Source organism: Lepus europaeus, chromosome 8 (assembly GCF_033115175.1).
Source record: "Lepus europaeus isolate LE1 chromosome 8, mLepTim1.pri, whole genome shotgun sequence".
Lineage (NCBI taxonomy): Eukaryota > Metazoa > Chordata > Mammalia > Lagomorpha > Leporidae > Lepus > Lepus europaeus.
This window is the reverse complement of record NC_084834.1, coordinates 90,402,076-90,416,128: the sequence shown is the minus strand read 5'-3', so window position 1 is coordinate 90,416,128 and position 14,053 is coordinate 90,402,076. Positions and strand designations below refer to the sequence as shown.

At 44.4% G+C, this 14,053-nt stretch overlaps 1 long non-coding RNA gene across 1 annotated transcript; it reads right to left on the bottom strand.

Annotated features, from left to right (window-relative positions):
- Positions 1 to 12,260: 12,260 nt before the first annotated feature.
- On the bottom strand, positions 12,261 to 13,765 carry LOC133766085 (uncharacterized). The gene is made up of 3 exons (XR_009866644.1): positions 13,644 to 13,765; positions 13,404 to 13,553; positions 12,261 to 12,388 (listed from the first exon to the last, which is right to left on the bottom strand). It is a non-coding gene; the product is annotated as an uncharacterized LOC133766085 (long non-coding RNA).
- Positions 13,766 to 14,053: the final 288 nt, after the last annotated feature.

Sequence of the window (14,053 nt, the reverse complement as noted above, 5' to 3'; positions counted from 1 at the left end):
TTGCAATTACTATAGAATGGAAACTGTCCACTCCCTTACAAATTCTATTATTTGATTTTATATAGTCAGATCTTTAGAGATATTTCCATTCTACATGGTTGTGTCTTTCAAAGACAACAGTATTCATGGATGTTTATTTAAAAAGACCTATTCTGGGGCCTGTGCTGTGGAGTAGTAAAATAAGCCTCTGCCTGCCGCGCCAGCATCCCATATAGGAGCCAGTTCGTGTCCCAGCTGCTCCTCTTCTGATCCAGGTTTTTGCTATGGCCTGGGAAAGCAGTGGAAGATGGCCCAAGTGCTTGGGCCCCTGCATCCGCATGGAAGATCCAAAAGAACCTCCTGGCTCCTGGCTTTGGATTGGCTCAGTTCCAGCTATTGTGGCCATTTGGGGAGTGAATCAGTGGATAGAAGACCTTTCTCTCTGTCTCTCCCTCTGTCTGTCTGTATCTTTACCTCTCAAATAAATAAAATCTTAAAAAAAAAAAACCTACTTGGTGAGCTAGCTAATCTCTGTTAGAGTTGACAGTTATGTTCCAACCTAGTGAAAAGCTTTATAGCCCAGAAATGAAATCATTAGAAAAAGCTTACAGAGGAAAATGTTAGAGTTGACCCTTTGATAATCCAAGTTGCTATATGTTACCACATTGCCAATTTCTGCCCTCTACCAGCTGATACCTTTTTATAGGAGAGAAACACAATACCATTTCATTTATATTTATGAAGTTTATTTAATGTGTTTAGCTGCACAGTTTTGCTATGCAAATTTGCACAAAGGTACTTACTTCTGATCATATCTTTAAAATTTTTTTCTTATTTTATCTGCTTGAAAGGCAGAGAGAGGGTGACAAGTGGATAGGCAGAGTTCTACTATCAGCTGGTTCACTCCCTAAAGTGTCTGCAGCAGAAAGGGCTGGGTCAGGCCAAAGGCAGGAGCCAGGAACTCAGTGCAGGTCTCCACATAGGTATCAGGGGCCCAAGTACTTGAGCCAACATCTGATGCGTCCTGGGGTGTACATAGCAGGAAGCTGAAATCAGGAGCCAAGCTTGGATTCTGATATGGGATTCTGGCATCTTAAACACTGAACCAAACGCCCACATCCAAAATCTTTATTGTCTTAGAATTTATCTGTGTACCAAAAGTCCTCTAAATGTAACCTGTATCAACCCTACTGTTTCCATTCAAGGGAAAGATGTCAAACATCTTTGAAAATTGTCTAGATATGGGAATACTGGATGAATGCTTATATGTGAGTGTGACTTTCTGATACAGCAATTATTAGTTTTAAAGACATTTTGAGACAAGTAGGGTCAGCAACATCGCAGGCAGAACTATAAATATCCTTTTAGAGATGCCACCTGTAAGGCTGCCACAAAGCACACCAAAAACAAGAGTAAGGGAAAGGGTTAATGGGGGAAACCTGACAGAATGGAGGGTAGGGGTGAAGATGGAAAAAAGAGAGAAGGAGAGTGTGAGAGAGTGAGTGAGAAAAATCAAGAGACTGAGAGAGATCAGGAGATGACGAGAAACAGAGCCACAAGTTCAGAACAGGTCCTTTTAAAACTCCACCGGGGGCAGGCAGGGAAGTAGGGGCAGTGAATCCCATTAGGATGGAGGTGGAGCTGACACTGGTGGTTGGGCCATGTGGCCACCTGGCTTCCAGCAATGGCGGCGGGGTCTAGAGCCTAGGATGGTGTCAGGGTGTAAATCATGCCATGGTTAAGACTGCCATTTTACTAACACCACCTACCTTCTCTTCAAGCCAGCTCTCTTCCCAGGCCAGTTAGGTAATGGAAGTCAACAGGGTGCCTTCCCTAAAGAGGTTCATACCTCCCTTATGATGTCTCTTCTGGTACCCCATGTGAAGAGATAGATAGGCCTGGGCCTCATACCTGGCCAGGCCTTAAAGCCCATTTGATTATTATTAGGTCCCCTTCTGTCAGTTTCTCTTTGCCTCTAAATGAGAAAACTTGTGGTTTAGACAGCATCTTTCTTAGATCCTCTAATAGTGACTATGTCCTTTGTTTTAGACTCTCTGAGTTTAAACTGCTTGTTAGATTCATTTTGAAACAGGAAAATTCTAGGGACTGGCACCGTGGTGCACCAGGTTGATCCTCCGCCTGTGGTGCCGGCATCCCATATGGGCGCTGGGTTCTAGTCCTGGTTGCTGGTTCTAGTCCTGGGAAAGCAGTGGGGGATGGCCCAAGTGCTTGGGCCCCTGCACCCACATGGGAGACCAGGAAGAAGCACCTGGCTCCTGGCTTCAGATCAGCGCAGCGCCAGCTGTTGCAGCCATTTGGGGAGTGAACCAAGGGAAGAAGACCTTTCTCTCTGTCTCTCACTCTGTCTGTAACTCTGTCAAATAAATGAATAAATAAATAAATAAATAAAAGAAACTGGAAAATTCTAGATGGCTGTGCACATGAAACTTCAGATGGAAGCAGTTTCTGCAAGCTGGCACTGCCGTCCCCCTCGAGAAGCCACCTCCTGCTGAGAAGCCACCTCCTGCTGGAACCCTATCTTGACTTCAATCCCAAGGACCCCCCTTTTCAGCCTGAAGCAGCCAGAGCAATTATCGTCCAGTTCCCCTAACAAAGTTAGGGTCCATTCCTCTTGAGGGGGGAATGTGAGGAGTCAGATGGATTTATAGGCAGTCAGGGTGATCCCAGTGCAAATTTGGGGTGTAGAGTGCTTGCTTTCCCCAAAGGGTTGTCTTCAGCAAGATCAAAAGTGCCTACCTGCCCACTCCTTGAAAGTTTCCAATCTTATGATTCCTACTGAGCTCACAGTTCATTGTAAAGTAGTTTAGGTGTCTCACCCTTCTGATGGCTCTTTGTTTTACCCTGAGTAAGCCAGACAGGATAAAAGATTGCAAATAAGGTCTTTTGATGGACTCCGTCCCACTCTCCGTACCCTCATATGATCACCATATGCCAGGCTCCAGAGAGGTGCTTCACACCTGCCAGCTGGCTCCTTCTGAGTGGGGACTGGGGTTGCAGGGGAACTGGGAGGTTTGGGCTGAAGGCTGTGGTCTTGGATACTGGTACTGAAACCTGGGGAGAGCCATGAGGCGAAGGAATGAAGAAGTCTGTATCCCAAAGGATGAGTCCTCTGGAGCAAGGAGCAGCCAGAGCCATGAAGGGAGAAGGGTGTGGCAAGGGAGGCCTGGATCCAGAAGGAAGGTTTTACAGCTCTTCTGCTGCCCAGTGAGTCCCAGAGGAGAATCTCCCAGCAGCACTGTCTAGGCCACAGAGGGAGTACTGATGGGCATCTTGAGCTCACTGGGTGGGTCATGAGATACTCAGGTGTGGGATTAGCTTATTATGTGCATTATCTCCATCTTCACCACAACCCTTTAAGGGCTGTTGTTCCCCTCCCCTTTTTTTTCGACAGGCAGAGTTAGACAGTAAGAGAGAGACAGAGAGAAAGGTCTTCCTTTTTCCGTTGATTCACCCCCTAAATGGCCGCAATCCAAAGCCAGGAGCCAGATGCTTCCTCATGGTCTCCCATGCGGGTGCAGGGCCCAAGGACTTGGGCCATCCTCCACTGCACTCCCGGGCCACAGCAGAGAGCTGGCCTGGAAGAGGGGCAACCGGGACAGAATCTGGCACCCCAACCAGGACTAGAACCCGGGGTGCCGGCGCCACAGGCAGACGATTAGCCTAGTGAGCCGTGACACTGGCCATGTTGTCCCCATTTTAGACAGGACATTCAGAAACACCGAGTAAGTTGCCCAAGTTCAAACATCCAGAATGTACCCAGCAATCCCAAAGCCCATAGTTCTTCTGCTGCCTCTTGGAAGTGGAGGTGACTTCTCTGCGGAACATGAGGAATGGAGTCGTGACCACCACTGTACTCCCTCAGACCTGTGTTAGCTTCATAGATCACATTTACTTACTGTGATAACAGTAACTGTCATCACTCTGCCATGGACTGTTCATTCCCAGCCAGCCAGATCAAGTTCACCTTTCCCGGCCAGAAATAGACTATAACCAAGAATCTAAAATATTACAATACAGGAACAGCCAGTGAGTGAAGGTCCTCTTGCCAGGGTTAACAGAAGGATCCCAGTGTGCAGTAAAACATGAAGGAGAGGGACTGGCGCTGTGGTACAGCAGGTTAAAGCCCTTGCCTGCAGCGCCGGCACCCCATATGGGCGCCAGTTCTAGTCCTGGCTGCTCCTCTTCCAATCCAGCTATCTGCTATGGCTTGGGAAAGCAGTAGAGGATGGCCGAGGTCCTTGGGCCCCTGCACCGACATGGGAGACCCGGAGGAGGCTCCTGGCTCTTGGCTCCTGGCTTCAGATTGACACAGCTCCTGTTGTTGCCACCATCTGGGGGAGTGAACCAGCGGATCTCTTTCTCTGCCTCTGCTTCTCTCTGTAACTCTGTCTTTCAAAGAAATAAAATAAATCTTTAAAAAAACATGAAGGAGTTTCTGAATATCACAGATTCAAGTAGTCAGAAATTAGTCCTGCAAGGGGTTGGGCCAGTGAAAAGACAGAACTGGAGCACCAGGCAGAAAGACCTCAGGAAGCCTGCACCTTGGCCGGGATGTCTTCTGTTGCCCGCCTTTGCTCCCTCCTGTCTCTATGGGGTCTGGTCTTGAGTATGGGGGCATGGCTGCCGCTCTGCATGGTGAGGAAACAAGAGCTGCAGCTGCAGCAAGTTTACTGTTTTGGTTTTTTCCTTTTAACTTACATGGGCTACGATGAATGCATACATACGTAGAAAACATCCAACAGGGAAGAGTAAATTCCCCACCTGCCTTTGTATCCCAGCTCCAGTGTAGCTCCCTGTTTCATAATCTCTTCTGTTCCTTTGGTGGTTATTACCATACTTCTAAGCATGTGTTCATATTCCCACTTACTGATTTTCAACTTAGAATGCCTTAAACGGTTTTGTGGTGCTCTAACAGATTAGCTCACATTGGGTAACATGCACACCCTAGAAATGGATTTGATTCACAGTTCTGGAGGTTAGGAAGTTCAAGGTCGAGGGTCCACACTGCGAGGGGCCTTCTTGTTGTCATAACATGCCAGGCGGCGGAAGGGCAAAAATGTATTTGAGAGGCAGAGAGACAGGTCTGCCTCACGTTTACCGCAACTACAGGCACTTTACGGACTGGTTTCCTCAGCATCACCTGGTGACATAAGAATCATTACTTCCATGTTAACAGGTAACCTGAGGTTCGGCGGAGTTAAGAAACTGAGGGCCGCATACCAAACTGCCAGTTCTTAGGTGTGTCAGGTACCTGACCCCCGCGGCATTTCCACAAGTCAGCAATGCTTCCCCATGGAGGAGAAAAAAATTCCCATCTCTGCGAGACCACATTCTGTTTAAGCGGGCTGCACAATCGGTACCTGGCCAGTACATGAGGCTCCATCACCATCTGCCTCCGGATTTGGTGCTCATTCAAACCCACTCTTCTCCCTGACGGGGCTGGTGCTGGACCCTTCCCTCAGTGAGGGGCCTACTGCCAACTCTCGTTCAGTAGCTTTGCAACAGCTCCCAGGGCGGGCCGGAGATGCCTGTTACTTTAAGGAGCCAGACTCTAGGCTTCGGACAGTCAGATTCTAGGCTTCTAGGAGCCACAGTGAAAAGGCTCTAAGTGATAGCTCATCTCCTGATGCCTAATGTGCCACATGAGTGACAGAACCTACTGTGAGTTGTGGCCCCACTGGACAGTGCTGTCTACTCTGATCAGCCTGATCCCCGCCCTGTGTCACTGTCTTGAACTTCATATGCTCCAGAACCATGAGCCAAATCAATTTCCAGTGCTTGTAAATGACCCAGTGTGAGGTATTGTGTCACAGCAGAACAAAGTAGATTAAGGCTCTCTACACTCAAAAACAAGAAATGATGTATACAGTTGGCCTCTGTATCTGCATATCCTGCATCCCCAGGTTCAACCAATAGAGAATTAAGGATATTTGAAAACAAGAATTGCATCTGTACTGAACATTAATTGTTTTATTTGTCAGTACTCACTAAACCTATGGTATACTAAGCACTTACACAGAAGTCATAGTATTATGTACTATACAGTAATCTAGAGATGACTTACATTATATGGAGGATGTGAGGAGATGAAAGGCCAATGCTACAGCATTTTATGGAAGGGATATGGGTGTCTGCAGAATTTGGTACCCACAGACAGAGATCTGGAACCAATCCCCGGATTATAGGGGGGACAACTGCACTCCCTGAACCGTAGGACTTGCCAAACATTGGAATGTTGCAGAAGTGGCAATGTGAAAGCTGTAGAGATCAGCCTTCAGAGTCCTGGATGGCCACTGGCCCTCTAACAGCAGCAGGAGACCCAGGGAACAGAACCATCTGATGCATAAGAAAAAAATGCTTCCTGTTGACACTTGATGGGTGTTTGGATTCGAGAAAACCACCCAGTCTGGGCAATGTTGTTTAAGCACCGCCATGCAGGCTGACTTCTCTGCTTGCTGGCACTGGGAGAAGGGTCCCCAAGCACCCTGAGGGTCAGGTGTGGTTCAGTCTCTTCTGGACTGGACTTTGGACTTTAGTGGGCTCCAGTAAAGTTTTCATTCCTCCACCTGCAGTAAGCAGAAATGAGCCAGAGTGCAGACCTGACTGGAGTTCCCTCTCTAGGAATCTTGGCTTCTCTGCGTTGAATGATGTGTGGAAGCCAGTCCCAAATCTTCGGCTTCAGGTTTAAATGTCTTCCTCCTAAGGGGAGCCCCATGAGAGAGAAGGAGAGTGGAACAAGTCCCCTGAGCCATAGGCCAAAGTTTTATCAGCCTACCCTTACCAATCAAGCTCCTACCTGGGCTCATCAGTGAATCCTAAAATGTACATTTTTAATTGCTACCTAATCTTTAAAGGGTTAAAAAAAGTCATGACTGGGTCCTGGGAAACCTCTGACAGTGGTTTGTTGGCCTTTGCGTAGCCGGTTTGTGCTGTTTGCAAGGAAGCAGGACCAGCTGATGCAGAACTGCTGCCGCAGAGGGAGTTGCAGGCAATAGAGTGGAGGGCAGCTCCTGCTACACGGATGAGTATTGCCATCCACAGCATTAAGTTCTGGACTCAACTCTTCAAGGCAGTACTGTAATTAGTCACAAAAGTAGTGACGATAGGATCATTTTACTTGCCAAACAGACAGAGATGATGGGTGTTTAAGTGTTATCACTTAATATGTAAGAATGTTGCTACTGGCCAGTTTAGAAGAGAATTTATTTTACTACTTGTCATCTTGTAGTAGAAGGATATTTAATGTTTTTGGAAGTAGTCATTTTTTTAAAAAAAGGACAAGGTTTCTTGGTGGGCAAACCAAACAGACCAGAGGGAAGGGGTGAAGAAGGGAAAAGAGGACACATGTCTGGGAAATGGGTCCCAATATACCTTTGTCGGGGGTTGGGTAGAGAAGTAGGAGTAACGAATCCCATTCGTGTGGGATGGAGCTGACACTGGTGGTTGGACCATGGAACTTAGGACCAAGGCCTACTGTGCAATGTGGTTACAAGGGCCAGAGCCTAAGATGGTATCTGGGGCATAGATGGTGCCACAGACTATGCCATTTTGCTAACAATCCTCTTTTTTTTTTTTTTTTTTTTAAACAGGCAGAGTGGATACTGAGAGAGAGAGACAGAGAGAAAGGTCTTCCTTTTTGCCATTGGCTCACCCTCCAATGGCCGCCGCAGCTGGCGCATCGTGCTGATCTGAAGCCAGGAGCCAGGTGCTTCTCCTGGTCTCCCATGCGGGTGCAGGGCCCAAGGACTTGGGCCATCCTCCACTGCCTTCCCAGGCCATAGCAGAGAGCTGGCCTGGAAGAGGGGCAACCGGGATAGAATCTGGCATCCCAACCGGGACTAGAACCCGGTGTGCCGGCGCCGCAAGGCGGAGGATTAGCCTGTTAAGCCACGGCGCCGGCCCCTCTTTTGTTTTTTTATAAAGCAAGAGTTGCATGGGATTACATCAGCTCCCAAAGTCGAGGAGGAGTGGAGGGACAATGATCTGTCTCTAGAGCTAGGACGTAGTCACTCTCATAAAGATTTGCAATCATGTTTCCCAAAAGACAACCAGAATGCTCATCTCTGTGTTTCTCCTAAGGCTCTATTTCTGCTTTCATTCTCAACCCATGTTTTGGATGCCAGAGGTCAGGAACAGTCCTAGAATTCACTTGAAGTTTTTCATCTGCCCAGGGTTCACTGTACACTACAGCTGATGTTGTCTGGAACCCTGACTTTAGGCTCTACCTCACTCACTTCCATGTGAGTATAATTCATTTTCTTCTTAGGAAAACACACCTGTGACTGCTCTTGTCCAGCCAGTAGACCTGTCACGTGACCTCCCCTCTCCAGGGTACGGAGTTGCAGCCCTCACCGCACCCTCCACTCAATATTGGCGCTGCTTGGGCTGGCACTGAGGGGTGAAGAACAGAAGCCTTGGCCCTCTACTCTCAGCAAGCACACAGCTGGGTCAGAGCCATGCTTCATCTGGCTGAGATCACAAAGACCCAAAAATGACACAGTTAAATGGGCCTGACTGGTTACTTCATGGACCTCTGCCAGGCCTGCTCTTTGTGTAGGTCGTCCTGGCACTCGGCACACACTACTCTGCACATTTATAGATGCTTAATGAGCAGTTTTTGAATGAATGGATGCAGACTATGTGTGTTTGCTTAATACAAGGGAAGGTTAAATGAGTGAGCAGATACAGAATTTAGAACAATGTCTAATACCAAGTATTTAATAAACTGAATTATTACCAAATGAGGTAACAATTAGACATTAGATAAGACATCCTAGAAGCCTGCCTTAAACTGATTATGACCTGATAGAAAGATAGAACCGGTGACTGTATCAATGAAAACAAAAGAATAAGCATGATATTTAAGTAAATAAAGGAAGTGAAGCTGGCAATAAGCCTAAGTGTGTGCAAAGGTAACACAATCTGGTATTTGCTAAACATAACTCATCCCCTAAATAACATTTGTTCTTTTAAAATGATCTTCTGGGCCCAGTGTTGTGGTGTAGCAGGTTAAAGCCTCTGCCTACAGTGCCAACATCTCATATGGGCACCAGTTCAAGTCCCAGCTGCTCCACTTCCTATCCAGATCTCTGCTATGGCCTGGGAAAGCAGAAGATGGTTGGGACCCTGGACCCACATTGGAGACCTAGAAGAAGATCCTAGCTCCTGGTTTCGGATCAGTGCAGCTCTGGCTGTTGCAGCCAATTGGGGAGTGAACCAGCAAATGAAAGACCTCTCTCTCTCTCTCTCTCTCTCTGCCTCTCCTTCTCTCTCTGTAATTCCAACTTTCAAATAAATAAATAAACCTTTTTTAAAAAAAGATCTTATAATTAAGATTGAGAAGAAAGTCATAATAATATAGCTACAGATGTGTTACATACAATAATGCATAGAAAATAAAAATAAAAATGCATCAAACATTTAAGAATGCCTGTTGTAGAATACTTTGTCTTTCCTTTCCAGCATTGCCATGTCTTCTGGAACACACACATTACTTGTGCTTTATCTCCCATGCTTCATCTGGCTGAGATCACAAAGACCAAAAACGACACAATTAAATGGGCTTGGCTGGTTACTTCATGGGCCTCTGCCATATATTTCCCTCTCTTTTTTTATTTAGTAAATATAAATTTCCAAAGTACAGTTGATGGATTACAATGGCTTCCCCCCCATAATTTCCCTCCCACTCGCACCCCCCCATCTCCTGCTCCCTCTCCCCTTCCATTCACATCAAGATTCATTTTAAATTCTCTTTATATACAGAAGATCGATTTAGCATATATTAAGTAAAGATTTCATCAGTTTGCACCCACACAGAAACACAAAGTGTAAAATACTGTTTGAGTACTAGTTATAGCATTACTTCACATTGGACAACACATTAAGGACAGATCCTACATGAGAAGTAAGTACACAGTGACTCCTGTTGTTGACTTAACAAATTGACACTCTTGTTTATGGTGTCAGTAATCTCCCTAGGCTCTAGTCATGAGTTGCCAAGGCTATGGAAGCCTTTTGAGTTCACTGACTTTGATCTTATTCCGACAGGGTCATAGTCAAAGTGGAAGTTCTCTCCTCCCTTCAGAGAAAGGTACCTCCTCCTTTGATGGCCCCGTTCTTTCCACTGGGATCTCACTCGCAGAGATCTTTCAGTTAGGTCTTTTTTTTTTTTTTTTTTTTTTTTCCAGAGTGTCTTGGCTTTCCATGCCTAAAATACTCTCATGGGCTCTTCAGCCATATCCAAATGCCTTAAGGGCTGATTCTGAGAGTGCTATTTAGGACATCTGCCATTCTATGAGTCTGCTATGTATCCCACTTCCCATGATGGATCGTTCTCTTCCTTTTTGATTCTATCAGTTAGTATTAGCAGATACTAGTCTTGTTTGTGTGATCCCTTTGACTCTTAGACCTATCAGTATGATCAATTGTGAACTGAAATTGATCACTTGGACTAGTGAAATGGCATTGGTACATGCCATCTTGATGGGATTGTATTGGAATCCCTCTCTTTTTTTAAGAACGGAGCTCCAGAGAAGCCAGGATTTTGTGTCAGTCGTCCTGACACTTGGCACACACACTATCTGCACATTATAGATGCTTAATGTGAACTTTTGAATCAATGGATCCAGACTATGTGTGTTTACTTAAAAAAGTGAAGGTTAAATGGGTTAACAGACATAAAGAGCTTATGAAGAATGTCTAATACAAAGCATTTAATAAACTGAATTATTACAAAAATGAGATAACATTTAGGGTAGAGATTAGAAAAAAGTCTTTGTAGAAGTCTGCCTTAAACTAAACTTGAAAAAATAAGTGATAATAGGAAGATTATACGTGGTGACCACATTAATGAAGGCAAAGGAATAAGCGTGGTTTATAAGTACATGAAGGAAATGAAGCTGGGACTGGCATAGGTTAAACCTCCGCCTGCACTGCTGTGTGCAGGCCTGCTGCACCAGTCGAACGGAACCTGAAGGAGGAAGTGGGAATGAAAAGAGGGACAAGGGCACAGAGAATGAAGTCAAGACAACAAGGCTGATCAAGGCTTGATTATTCTAATGTCTCAGTGGTATTTATACATAACCAGCTGCAGAACAAAGAAGCACAAAGAAAGCACAAAAGATAACAATATACATAAGCAACTTATCAGGGCCTCCAGTAGCACAGATAATTTTAACAGAGCGTTCTTGATTATCATCCTCCTTCAGGATGGGAGTATGTGACTTTCTTATCCTAGGAATTTCATAAGCCAAGATTGGCCTTGATTTGTGCAAAGGCTGCCTACAGTGCTGGCATCCCATATGGGCACTGGTTTGAGTCCCAGCTGCTCCTCTTTTGATCCAGCTCTCTGCTATGGCCTGGGAAAGCAGTGGAAGATGGCCCAAGTCCTTGGACTCCTCATTCACATTGGAGACTCAGATGAAGCTCCTGCTCCAGGCTTCGGCCTGGTCCAACCCTGGCCATTGTGGCCATTTGCAGAGTGAACTAGCAGTTGGAAGACAAATTTCTATCTCTCCTTGCCTCTCTCTCTCTAACTCTGCCTTTCAAATAAATAAAATAAATCTTTTTTAAAAAATGAAGCTGACAACAAGGCTAAGAGTGTACAGAGCTACTGCAATCTGATATTTGTTGAACTGAACTAATCCCAAACAATATCTGTTCTTTTACAATGATGTTTAGTTTAAGTGTATTGTTAGGAAAGGAAGGGAGTCTAACCAAAATTTAACCATATGAATCAAAGCACATCAAGACTTAGCTAACTTTTGTGTCCTTAGGCCCTATCACTGAGTACTAGGGCAAGAAATCATTTGCTATATGAGTACCGAAGTGATTCTAATAATCATTTACCTGTATTAATATCACACCAATATAAAAATATTTTAAGACAATTTAAAACATTTCAATATATAATTGTCATGTAAGACTTGATTTTCTAAAACATAAAAGAATTATTTCAAGAGTTTTTAATCATAGGGGAAAAGACAAAAATATCCATTGCTTCATGAGCTCAGTGATGTGCATGATGTTAACACCATGGTGAGTCAAACAAGTACCCACAAACTGGGACAATTACACACAGGTCATTAAAGTGTAAAGTTCATTTTCCCCATCTAAAAATTAACCAACAAAAGAAAACATATCAACTATGGTTGACTTAGTTTCAGGAAAATCATATCTGAGAATAACAATTATTTTATTTTCCACAGCTCTTTATCAATCCTTGACAGGAATTTTGTAGGCCATCATGACGTTTACCTTGTGGATGGTGGTGGTCAATGAACAAAGGTGGACTTCTTCAGCATCTGTGGTGAGTGGTGGTCTTGACTCTTTTCCATTTTTCAGCAACAACCCAATCTTTGCATTAATCAGCAGATCAGATGAATCTAAACTGGGAGTAAGACCATGAAAGCACATTACTTTTCAAAAGTAAAACCACCCTCTTTGGTCTCTCTCAGGAGACTACTGAACTACTCAGTGTTAGAAAAGATAGTTTACCCTGGTCTCTAGTAACCAGTTTAATTTCCTCAACAGAAATTTATTTCAGTACAGAAAATTTTGGGATCTTCATTTTTTATTTGAAAATTCAACTTTTTTCTTTAAGAAGAAAATATTAAAAATATTTGCAATAAGCAACATATAATCATATGAGAGAATATAAACACAAGCCACAAAACAGTTAACATCTTGCTTCTGTTACTGCTATATTCCAGTGCCCAACACTGTCTAGTACACAGTAGGAATTTGTTAAATATTTGAGAAATGGGGGCCAGTGCTATGGCATAGTGGACTAAGCCTCTGCCTATGGTGCCAGCATTCCCTATGGGCAACAGTTTGTGTCCTAGTTGCTCTTCTTCCAATCCAGCTCTCTGCTATGGCCTTGGAAAGCAGTAGAAAATAGCACGAAACCTTGGGCCCATGCACCCATGTGGGACACCCTTAAAAAGCTCCTGGCTTCAGATCGGCCCAGCTCTGGCCATTGCAGTCATTTGGAGAGTGAACCAGTGATGGAAGACCTGTCTCTGTCTCTCCTTCTCTTTGTCTGTAACTCTACCTTTCAAATAATAAATCTTTTTAAAATTTTTTGATAAATGAACTAAGATCAAAAAGAAAATCAAAATTATAGCTACAGTTGTGTTGCATACAATAATGTGGAGAAAATAAAAATAGTGAAAGGAATTATTACATAGAATGTTTAAGAGTATGTTTTGTAAAATATTGTTTCTTTTTCAGCACTTCTGAGCTTTCTGGAACACATTACTTGTGCATTTTAATACCTTACCTCCCATTCAAACCACATGGCACTGATCATTAAGAAAACACTGAATACAGGGATGAGTCCTGAAGCAGTAGCTTTGTTGTTTCCCCAGCAAACTCAAGTCAAAGACAAACTGTATGATACTTACAAGAAACTCCCAACAGTGGCAGAAATGACACTAGCTGTGATCTGGCTGATCACTGAATGAATTTCATCTGGAAAGCTCTCTGGGACGTTTCTCTGGGAGCACCATCAAGAAACCGAAACAGTTCATTTTAGGTTTTCTTCTAAAGTGTTTCTGTTTTAATTTTGGATGAACATGTTAATATTTGCACATTTTTAAGGTACACAATGCAAATTTTAAACACATATACAAAATTAAATTGACCTTAACAGCCAATCAGCCTTTACATTTCTTCATCTTTTCTTTGTGTTTGGAGTCTAGCAGCTTCTCTCTTCTGGTTCTTGATACAGAACATTGTACATCATCGGGAACCACAGTCACCTCGCTGTGCTACAAAACACCATAGAGCATACTGCTAAGCACAATTATGGATCTGATACAGCTGAGCCCAAATCAAATAAGTAATGCATTGAAAAGGAGCTTTTTGGGGGGCAAGCACTGAGGTGCAGTGGGTGATGCCATCAGATGGAATGCCTGCGTCTCAGAGTACCTGAGATGGAGTCCTGCCTCTGCTTCTGATCAAGCTTCCAGTTCAAGCCCTCGCTGCTCCACTTCCAATCTAGCTCCCTGCTAATGCTCCTGGGAAAACAGTAGAAGATGGCCCAGGTGTTTGG